This window comes from Haematobia irritans, chromosome 2, assembly GCF_050003625.1.
Source record: "Haematobia irritans isolate KBUSLIRL chromosome 2, ASM5000362v1, whole genome shotgun sequence".
Taxonomy (NCBI): Eukaryota; Metazoa; Arthropoda; class Insecta; order Diptera; family Muscidae; genus Haematobia; species Haematobia irritans.
This window is the reverse complement of record NC_134398.1, coordinates 123,410,689-123,421,710: the sequence shown is the minus strand read 5'-3', so window position 1 is coordinate 123,421,710 and position 11,022 is coordinate 123,410,689.

Genomic DNA, 11,022 nt, shown 5'->3' with positions numbered 1-11,022 from the left:
ATTGAATTTTATATAAAGGGTGATTCTTTTGAGGTTAGGATTTTCATGCATTAGTATTTGACAGATCACGTGGGATTTCAGACATGGTGTCAAAGAGAAAGATGCTCAGTATGCTTTGACATTTCATCATGAATAGACTTACTAACGAGCAACGATTGCAAATCATTGAATTTTATTACCAAAATCAGTGGCAGAAAATCCGCTTTTTTATCGACAAATTTTGTTCAGCGATGAGGCTCATTTCTGGTTGAATGGCTACGTAAATAAGCAAAATTGCCGCATTTGGAGTGAAGAGCAACCAGAAGCCGTTCAAGAACTGCCCATGCATCCCGAAAAATGCACTGTTTGGTGTGGTTTGTACGCTGGTGGAATCATTGGACCGTATTTTTTCAAAGATGCTGTTGGACGCAACGTTACGGTGAATGGCGATCGCTATCGTTCGATGCTAACAAACTTTTTGTTGCCAAAAATGGAAGAACTGAACTTGGTTGACATGTGGTTTCAACAAGATGGCGCTACATGCCACACAGCTCGCGATTCTATGGCCATTTTGAGGGAAAACTTCGGAGAACAATTCATCTCAAGAAATGGACCGGTAAGTTGGCCACCAAGATCATGCGATTTGACGCCTTTAGACTATTTTTTGTGGGGCTACGTCAAGTCTAAAGTCTACAGAAATAAGCCAGCAACTATTCCAGCTTTGGAAGACAACATTTCCGAAGAAATTCGGGCTATTCCGGCCGAAATGCTCGAAAAAGTTGCCCAAAATTGGACTTTCCGAATGGACCACCTAAGACGCAGCCGCGGTCAACATTTAAATGAAATTATCTTCAAAAAGTAAATGTCATGGACCAATCTAACGTTTCAAATAAAGAACCGATGAGATTTTGCAAATTTTATGCGTTTTTTTTTAAAAAAAAGTTATCAAGCTCTTACCAAATCACCCTTTATATAGAAGATAGATGATACATTGGTATTACTCAATTATGTATGGAACAAAATATCGGCCAAATGGGCGCCGCGACCTTGGTGGCACACCTTCATCAGATGGTCCAAATTTTCGATGACGTTGAGGCATAATGGGGGTTCTATGCCGTTAATGTGCCGAATTGTCTCATCCTTTAGCTCCTGAATTGTTGCTGGCTTATCGACGTACACCTTTTCTTTCAAATAACCCTAAAGAAAAAAGTCCAAAGGTGTCAAATCACATGATCTTGGCGGCCAATTGACATCGTTACGTGAGATAACACGGCCATTGAATTTGTTGCGCAAAAGAGCCATTGTTTCGTTAGCTGTGTGGAAAGTGGCACCGTCCTGCTGAAACCACATATCGTCCACATCCATATCTTCCAATTCGGGCCATAAAAAGTTCGTTATCATCTCACGATAGCGAACACCATTCACAGTAACTGCCTGACCGGCCTCATTTTGGAAAAAATACGACCCGATGATGTTGCCAGCCCACAAACCGCACCAAACAGTCACTCTTTGTGGGTACATGGTTTTTCGACAATCACTCTTGGATTCTCATTCGCCCAGATGCGGCAATTCTGTTTATTGACGAATCCACTGAGGTGAAATGTGCCTCATCACTGAAGATGATTTTCTTCGAAAATTGATCATCCACTGTTGCCATTTCTTCACCCTTAAAAAAAATCGCTTCTCTAACATATGTTCCAAACATATTTTGCAGGAAGCATATATATTATTGGATGCTGCCGAAACATTAATATGTTTGTTTTATGTGAACATATTGTATGTTTGGAAGCATTTTGAGCCCAAAAATATTATATGCTTGGAAGAATTTTCCCCAAAGAAGATTGTGCTCATTCCCTCACATAATTTTCATTTCCACGAAATTTTTTAGTTCTTGGCACCTTTTTCTGTAATACAAATAATGTTGAAGAAATTATTCAATTTTATAATTTTATATAATTTAACAGAAACATACATTTGTTGGCCACGTGGAGCAGTAGTTAGCATATCTGCCTTGCATGCAAAGGGTCGTGGGTTCAATCCCTGCTCCGACTAAACACTTTTATTTTTAATTTACGTTACACATTTATATTTATACTATATTAAATTTTGTAATAAAACTTCGAAATGTGGGTTATTAAAGATTTACAGTCAGAAACAGTGCTTGATATAAACGAAATGGACTGAGCTTTTGGATAAAATATCATTATTTTGTTTATTGGAAAAATAACAATTTTGTAATAAAAAACTGTTTTTGGTATAAAAGTTTGAAATTTTGGAAGGAATTTAAAAACTCTAACAAAAGAAGAACGTGGAGTCGAGTATAAACATACATAAATAATTTTATAATATACACATAAATTTATTTAGGCGTGTGCAGTTTTTACTAGCATTTAACACCATTTTAAATGCATTTAAAACTTATCGTGTTTGGTACTTAATTTCATTTTTACCTTTAAGGCCGGTATTAAGTTGGCATTATTGCTCTAAAATGACCCTGTTTTGCCTTTTACTTTTCTTTAATAATTCATTTTAAAGAAAATAAACTTTTTCAATTGTTGTAGCTGCAAAACTGTAACTTAATGCCCGCTTTTATATATGAAGATGTCCGTCACGTCCTCTTGGACTACTTATTAATAAAGGGGAACTAAACTTTGTTTTTTACATTTTACTGTTTAATTTTTCACCGTTTCCTCCTTTTTTCATTTTACTGTCCCAACTCTAAAAAGAGTATAGTGCCCTTTCGTTATTTTTATGAAGATCCCTTTGTAATTTTTATATATATTTCAACTGTTTCTTTTTAATTTCCTTTGTCTGAATATTTGGACTTACTCCTCGTACGTTCCGATTTCTTTTAACAAACCGAGAAAAAAATTGTGCCCATAATGCCAAAATGATAAACAAAACACATGTCCACACATACATAAACTGCTGCTCTCAAGACGAAAACACATGCTGTTTTTTTAATGTCTATTCTCTTTACTCCGAATACTCATTCTAATATTCAAATTAAATAATATTTAGACTTAAGCATATCAAATTTTTGGCCTTATCATAAAACAGTTTTCCGAAAAAACATACAAGCGGTTTCACAGAAATTGCTCTCTTTTGATTCTGTGTTATGTTGATATCTTTCGGTTTTCATCTCTATTTCTTTCTCTATACTCTCTCTCTCTCTCTCTCTCTGTCGCTCTCTGAATAAAATATCACAACATATATATGTTTACTCGAAATTTGTAAATGTATATATATTTACATTCACACATATTATTTTTATATAACATTCATGCCCCAAACATAATATATTCTAACATACTAACATATGTGTCCCAAACATTTAGAGTTAGTTTAGGAACATTACATGTTTGCACTTAAATATATTGTGTTTAAAAATTGCGCCCGAAACACATTTTGTTTATATCGGAGCATATGAAAAACATATTTTTATAACAGTGTTGGAACCATTCTGCCCATTCACGACATCCATGGTTCAAATTGAGTAAGTCTGAAATAGAGAAATGTCAAATAAAATTCGGAAAAAACTTGGCGTTTAGGTGTGGTTCACATTTAACATCGGCCCTTATAATTTAACCACCCTTTATTTTCTATACGGACGAAAAATACTATTTTTCATATGTTTGTGTGTAAAAATTATATGTTTGGAACTCAAATTTTTTAACACAATATTTTTAAGAGCAAGCATATAATGTTCATAAACTATGTTAATATGTTAGAACATATTATGTTTGGAACATAAAATGTTTGTAAATATAATATGCTTAGATGCAAACATATATTAATTTCGAAATAGCCTATAAACATATATGTGTGTGTTTTAGAAAGAGAGACCTAGAGAGTATGCTGCAAGTAAAATAATGGAAGTAACCAATTGGCGCCTTAAAAATATATCCACACGAAAAAGATTTTATTAAAATTTTTTTACTACCAAACATAGTATGCAAACAATATTTTGTTTGGACCAATCCTGAAAAAAATATGCTTGAAGCAAAATGTGTTTGGGGTATAACATATGTTACAAAAGTGATTTTTTTGAGGGTGTAGATGGCTAAATATACCTAAAATAACAGTCTACCTATGGCACGAATTATGGCCTTCAAACGGCGGCCGTGTACAAATTGGAGGATCTATGTTAATTAGATATGATTAGATCTCAAAATTGGCCACTTTAGATCTAAGCATATTTACCTAGATATGCTGAGACAAAGTTAGATATAATTATATATAATTCCATATATAACGAGATATAACATCAGATCCGACTATATATAGGGATAGATAGAATCATATCTAAGACAATAGATCTAGGCCAATATTGACATCTGATCAAATCTAACTCCATAGTAATTATATATGATTAGATCTTACCAATTTTCGGATCTACTCATATCTAATTGTATCAAATTAGATCTCTCAATTTTTATTCGGCAGCCATCGCAAGCTACACGAAAGTGGCTCAACGGTACTTTGGCCCGTTCCCTGTTTTTCAACTTAAAAAAAAAATATTCATATAATCTCATGTGTAGAAAATTTTATTTATGCATAGGTATGTATACAATATTTTTATACCCTTCATCACTACTGTGGTACAGGGTATAATAAGTTTGTGCATTTGTATGTAACGCCAAGAAGGAGTAATCATAGACCAACCTTTTAGTATACGGATCGGCTTAGAATTAAATTCTGAGTCGATTTAGCGATGTCCGTCTGTCTGTCTGTGCGTCTGTCTGTCCGTCTGTCTGTCTGTCTGTTGATGTATTTTAGTGTGCAAAGTACAGCTCGCAGTTTAAGTCCGATTTTCCTAAAATTTGGTATAGGGTCCTGTTTCGGCTCAAAGACGATCCCTATTGATTTTGGAAAAAATCGGTTCAGATTTAGATATAGCTGCCATATATATTTTTCACCGATCTGGTCATAATTGGCGTGTATATCAACCGATCTTCCTCAAATACCGTACATCCGAATATTATTGACCACAGAGGTCAATTTTTTGCTCCGATTTAGTTGAAATTTTGCATAGGGAGTAGAATTAGCGTTGTAACTATGCGTGCCAAATTTGCTTGAAATCGGTTCAGATTTTGATATATCTCCCATATAAAGCTTTCGCCCGATTTACACTCATATGACCACAGAGGTCAATTTTTAACTCCGATTTAGTTGAAATTTTGCACAGGGAGTAGAATTAGCATTGTAGCTATGCGTGCCAAATTTGGTTGAAATCGGTTCAGATTTAGATATAGCTCCCATATATATGTTTTTCTGATTTCGACAAAAATGGTCAAAATACCAACATTTTCCTTGTAAAATCGCCACTGCTTAGTCGAAAAGTTGTAAAAATGACTCTAATTTTCCTAAACTTCTAATACATATATATCGAGCGATAAATCATAAATAAACTTTTTCGAAGTTTCCTTAAAGTTGCTTCAGATTTAAACGTTTCCCATATTTTTTTTACTAACATTGTGTTCCACACTAGTGCATGCCGACTTAAATTTTGAGTCTATAGATTTTGTAGAAGTCTATCAAATTCTTCCAGATCGAGTGATATTTAAATGTATGTATTTGGGACAAACCTTTATATATAGCCCCCAACACACTTGACGGATGTGATATGGTATCGAAAATTTAGATCTACAAAGTGGTGCAGGGTATAATATAGTCGGCCCCGCCCGACTTTAGACTTTCCTTACTGGTTATAATATTAAATTGAGCCGACGGGCTTTTTGGGCAGCAAATAAATCAATGACTTCTTCAGTCGGCACATTTATTCGGCGATGAACCGACATTAATGCCAATCCATTGAGTCTACTCTCGCTAGTCGAATTTCTAAGATACGTCTTTAATCTCTTCATTGTTGCAAATGAACGTTCGGATGAGCACGTAGTAACTGCAGGGATGGAAAACGCAGTACGAAAGTACTTTTTTCAATACTTTTTCACCCCGGTCAGTACCGTAATACCCCCGCGAATGATTTAGTACCTTTTGTGTAGACAGTTTTGAGTCGATATCAGATTTATGGTACAATAGCTTTGACAAAATATTTTAATATTTTGAGAAAGTCTTTATCAATCTTATTTGCTAATAGTCTTTTACAAATATGGCAAAAAAGACATGTTCATGTGGGAAGAAAATCTCGATTTTGTAAAATACATAGTCAAAAACAGGATTTTATTGAACTTCAAGAATGTTTTAGTCGAAACAAGTATATACAGCAGTAAATTCGGCCGGGCCGAATCTTAAATACCCACCACCATGAATAAAATATTAGGGTTCCCTTTGAAATTTCAGAAGGGCTTGAGGACACTTCCGGAAGATAAATTTAAAGATTTCACCTATGAGGACTATATCAGGTTCTGGATTTATAAGAACAATTTTTGTTTGAGTTTTAGAGGAATCATTAACATCTCTTGTAAGTGTGCAAGAAACTTATAAAATAACGTCTTGATTTGAAATTTTAAGTTTCAAGCAATTTTCATGATCAGTGCGCCTTCTACACCCTCAAAAAGTGAAGTCGGTCTATATGGAGGCATTACCAAATGGACCGATAAAAACTTAATCCGATACACGTTTTTCTGAGCCTCAAATACCAGAATATTTACAATTTCAGGCAAATCAGATAAAAACTACGGTTTCTAGAAACCCAAGGAGTTAAATCTGGAAATCATTCTTATGGGGGCTATACTAAAATATGGACCGATACTCACCGTTTTCGGCACACCTCTTTATGGCCCTAAAATACCTCTAGATTTCCAATTTCAGGCAAATTGGATAAAAACTGCGGTTTCTATAAGCCCAAGAAGTAAAATCGGGAGATCGGTCTATATGGGGGCTATACCAAAATATGGACCGATACTCACCATTTTTGGCACACCTCTTTATGGTCATAAAATACCTCTAGATTTCAAATTTCAGGCAAATTGGATAAAAACTACGATTTCTATAAGCCCAAGAAGTAAAATCGGGAGATCGGTCTATATGGGGGCTATACCAAAATATGGATCGATACTCACAATTTTTGGCACACGCATTTGTGGTCTTACAATACCTCCAGATTTCCAATTTCAGATAAATTGAGTAAAAACTGCGGTTTCTATAAAGCCAAGAAGTAAAATCGGGAGATCGGTCTATATGGGGGCTATACCAAAATATGGACCGATACTCACCATTTTTGGCACACCTCTTTATGGTTATAAAATACCTCTAGATTTCAAATTTCAGGCAAATTGGATAAAAACTACGATTTCTATAAGCCCAAGAAATAAAATCGGGAGATCGGTCTATATGGGGGCTATACCAAAATATGGATCGATACTCACAATTTTTGGCACACGTATTTGTGGTCCTACAATACCTCTAGATTTCCAATTTCAGGCAAATTGGATAAAAACTACGATTTCTATAAGCCCAAGACCCCAAATCGGGAGGTCGGTTTATATGGGGACTATATCAAAACCTGGACCGATATAGCCCATCTTCGAACTTGACCTGCCTGCAGACAAAAGACGAGTTTGTGCAAAATTTCAGCACGATTGCTTCATTATTGAAGACTGTAGCGTGATTACAACAGACAGACGGACAGACGGACAGACGGACATCGTTATATCGTCTTAGAATTTCTCCCTGATCAAGAATATATATACTTTATATAGTCGGAAATCGATATTTCGATGTGTTACAAACGGAATGACAAACTTATTATACCCCCGTCACCATTCTATGGTGGTGGGTATAAAAATAATGCGATTCTATATTATCGATTTTTTATTTCGGTAGAAAATGTTGTCAAAATTTTATTTCTATATAGAATTTTTGCAAAATTTTATTTTTATAGAAAATTTTGTCAACATTTTAAAATTTTATTTCTATAGAAAAAATTTTGCAAAATTTTTTTTCTAAAGAATTTTTTTGCAAAATTTTATTTCTATAGAAAATTTTTGCAAAATTTTATTTCTATAGAAAATTTTTGCAAAATTTTATTTATATAGAAAATTTTGTCAAAATTTTATTTTCTTTAAAATTCGGTCTCTTGACAATAATCTTCCAGTGAAATTGTTGTTGAAATTTAGTAAAAAGTACCTTTCCGCTCAAAAAATACCTTTTTTGACCTTTTTTAAAAATTGTATTTTCCATCCCTGAGTAACTGGCAAAGTGACCAAAATTTTTAAAAGAATATGCACGTTTGGAAATATCTTTTTATTGCACTCTCCAAGTGCTTCCATCGCTGAATTAGGCAGGTTCTTTCGCAGGTTTTGCGCCATTTCATTTACAAATGTGTGTTTGGCTGTTTCGTTGTTGTTGCTATGTCCAAACAAAGCGAGTCATGTTCACAAAAAGAACAACAAACACACATAAAAAGCAGAAATACATTTTCCAAAAATGAAATTTGAGGTGCGAGAACAAAAACAATTTGTTTTTTTCGACCGTCGTTTGACGGGCTTTTCAACTAGTATTCTATGATTTGTGCAAGTTTTATAGGTAAGCGTTTTTCAAAATAAAACATATGCAGCTAAAAATATATATTTCTTTATATAAAAATATTCATTCATTTCGGGGGGGTTTGATCCCCCTCACCCCCTCCCCCCCTGAATACGGCCTTGAACCAAATGATTTGGTAAGATCTGTCAGACGAGCGGTTTAGAAATGATAACCTGCAATCGGTTGTAATACATATCAGACACCATATACATGTGTTTCGTGAATAAATATCAATGTCCCCTTGCAGCAGAAGTAATTTCAAGGCAGCATAAGCTGCCTTACAATGGTGAACATCTATCTGGAAGAACCGTAGAATCATCAACCACCGTCATAACTATGACCACTTCACTGACCTCGGTCACAACCCTCGGCTCATCTTTGGCGAGTATTGGGCCCGCAAACGATGTTCTTTTATGTCCACATTCTTGGAATCTACCTCGAAAATGAGAAGCCACCGTGGTGGTTAGCATTCCCACCTTGCATACACAGGTTCGTGGGTTCAAACCCAAATACCAATAATTTTCAGCGGTGGATTATCCCACCTCAGTAATGCTGGTAATATTTCTGAGTGCTTCAAAGCTTCTCTAAGTGAATCGGGTAACACTCAGTGATAAGATATCCACCACTGTGATATCACAATGAACTGAATAGTCTAAGTGAGCTTCAAATATCGGGCTGCCACTATACCTAACCTACCTCTAAAATCTGTTCATTTCTTACCGTTTCGGAATATTTCGGCTGAACGCTATGGTATACCTAACACTACAAGCTGTCTTGGTTCATCTACCTAATCCAAACGATCAATCTTCCATTAACAGATCTGAGTTACAATCCTTTAGCCTCTTTAATATGGATGCAGGATCAGGACGGATTGCAGATGTACATGAATGTGCTCTAGGTCTAGCCCTTATGTCTTTCTTCTCGACTAACTGCAGTACGACTTCTTTCCAAACTTCAAGAATCAACGCAAGAAATAGACGCCATAGGCCCGCAAATGCGATAAGCTTAACCCTTTGTCTACCGATGTTCACTTAGGAAGACATTCGAAACAAACTCTATTTCGCCACTCGGTTTTGATTTATTTCTTGATGTTATTTTAAAATAGAGGCTTTAATCTAAAGCTATAAATATTTTCCATATTGGTGAACACTAAAATGCATTTTTATAAATTATATATTTTCCCGGATACCACCACACCTGTAATTCGTAATAAGTACCTATTACGCTAAATTGAAATAATCCGATTTAGAAAATACGTCCCTTCGGTTCGACGGTTGAATATATTATATTATAGTAAAATAAGTGAGAAAAGTATGAAATCGGGCGAGACCGACAATATCATTCACTAAATCACCCCTACCGAATTAGTAAATATAAGCATTTGAGAGTATTCTTAAAATAGATTTGGAATATAATTCTAATTCCCAAAAATTAATGACCAATATCTAAATACCCTCAAAAGAAAATCGCCTCTGTAACATATACTCCCAAAACATATATATTTTCAGAATTTGTTCAAACAAAACAATGTTTGCGCTGTGCAAACAATCATGGACGAGTACTCAGCAATCTACACTTTTGTTGTAATTAAACGTACATATCAATACGAGTATATGTATTTCGTTACCTATCTCCTTCGCCATATTTATCCTTTTTCTACTCTTTCGCTCTCTCTCTGACGTTTATACGAAATTTCCAAACTTTATATGTTTGAATCCAGAGATATTATATTAAAGAAAATGTAAGGTCCCAAACATAATATGTTGTAACATATATGTATCATACATGTTATACTAGTTTATGAACATTATATGCGTGCACTTAACAATACTGTGCTAAAAATTTGAGTTCCAAACAAATAATTTTTACACCCAAACATATGAAAAACAATCGTTTTCGTCAGTATGGGAGCTATGTATATACAACATTGAGCTTAATAAATAAGGATATTATGGTCATATTTCACTTAATCGGTAGGATCGGTAAGATAAGTAGGGTTGGTTAACAAGTAAGGGGTTTAAAACCAAATTTAGAAAAATCGGGCGATACATATATACGGGAGCTAAATCTGAATCTGAACCAATTTCAATGAAACTTTACATACTTGAAGGGTACTATAAAAACCTACTTGTGTTCAATTTCACGATTAATTAGTAAATAAGTATACTATGACAGCATTTGTCGAAATCGGGCGATACACTGAGAAAACAGTGAACCCACCATGAAGAATTTTTATACCTTCCACCATAGGATGGCGGGTATATTAACTTTGTCATTCCGTTTGTAACACATCGAAATATTGCTCTAAGACCCCATAAAGAATATATATTCTGGGTCGTGGTGAAATTCTGAGTCGATCTGAGCATGTCCGTCCGTCCGTCCGTCTGTTGAAATCACGCTAACTTCCGAACGAAACAAGCTATCGACTTGAAACTTGGCACAAGTAGTTGTTATTGATGTAGGTCAGATGGTATTGCAAATGGGCCATATCGGTCCACTTTTACGTATAGCCCCCATATAAAGGGACCCCCAAATTTGGCTTGCGATTGCTCT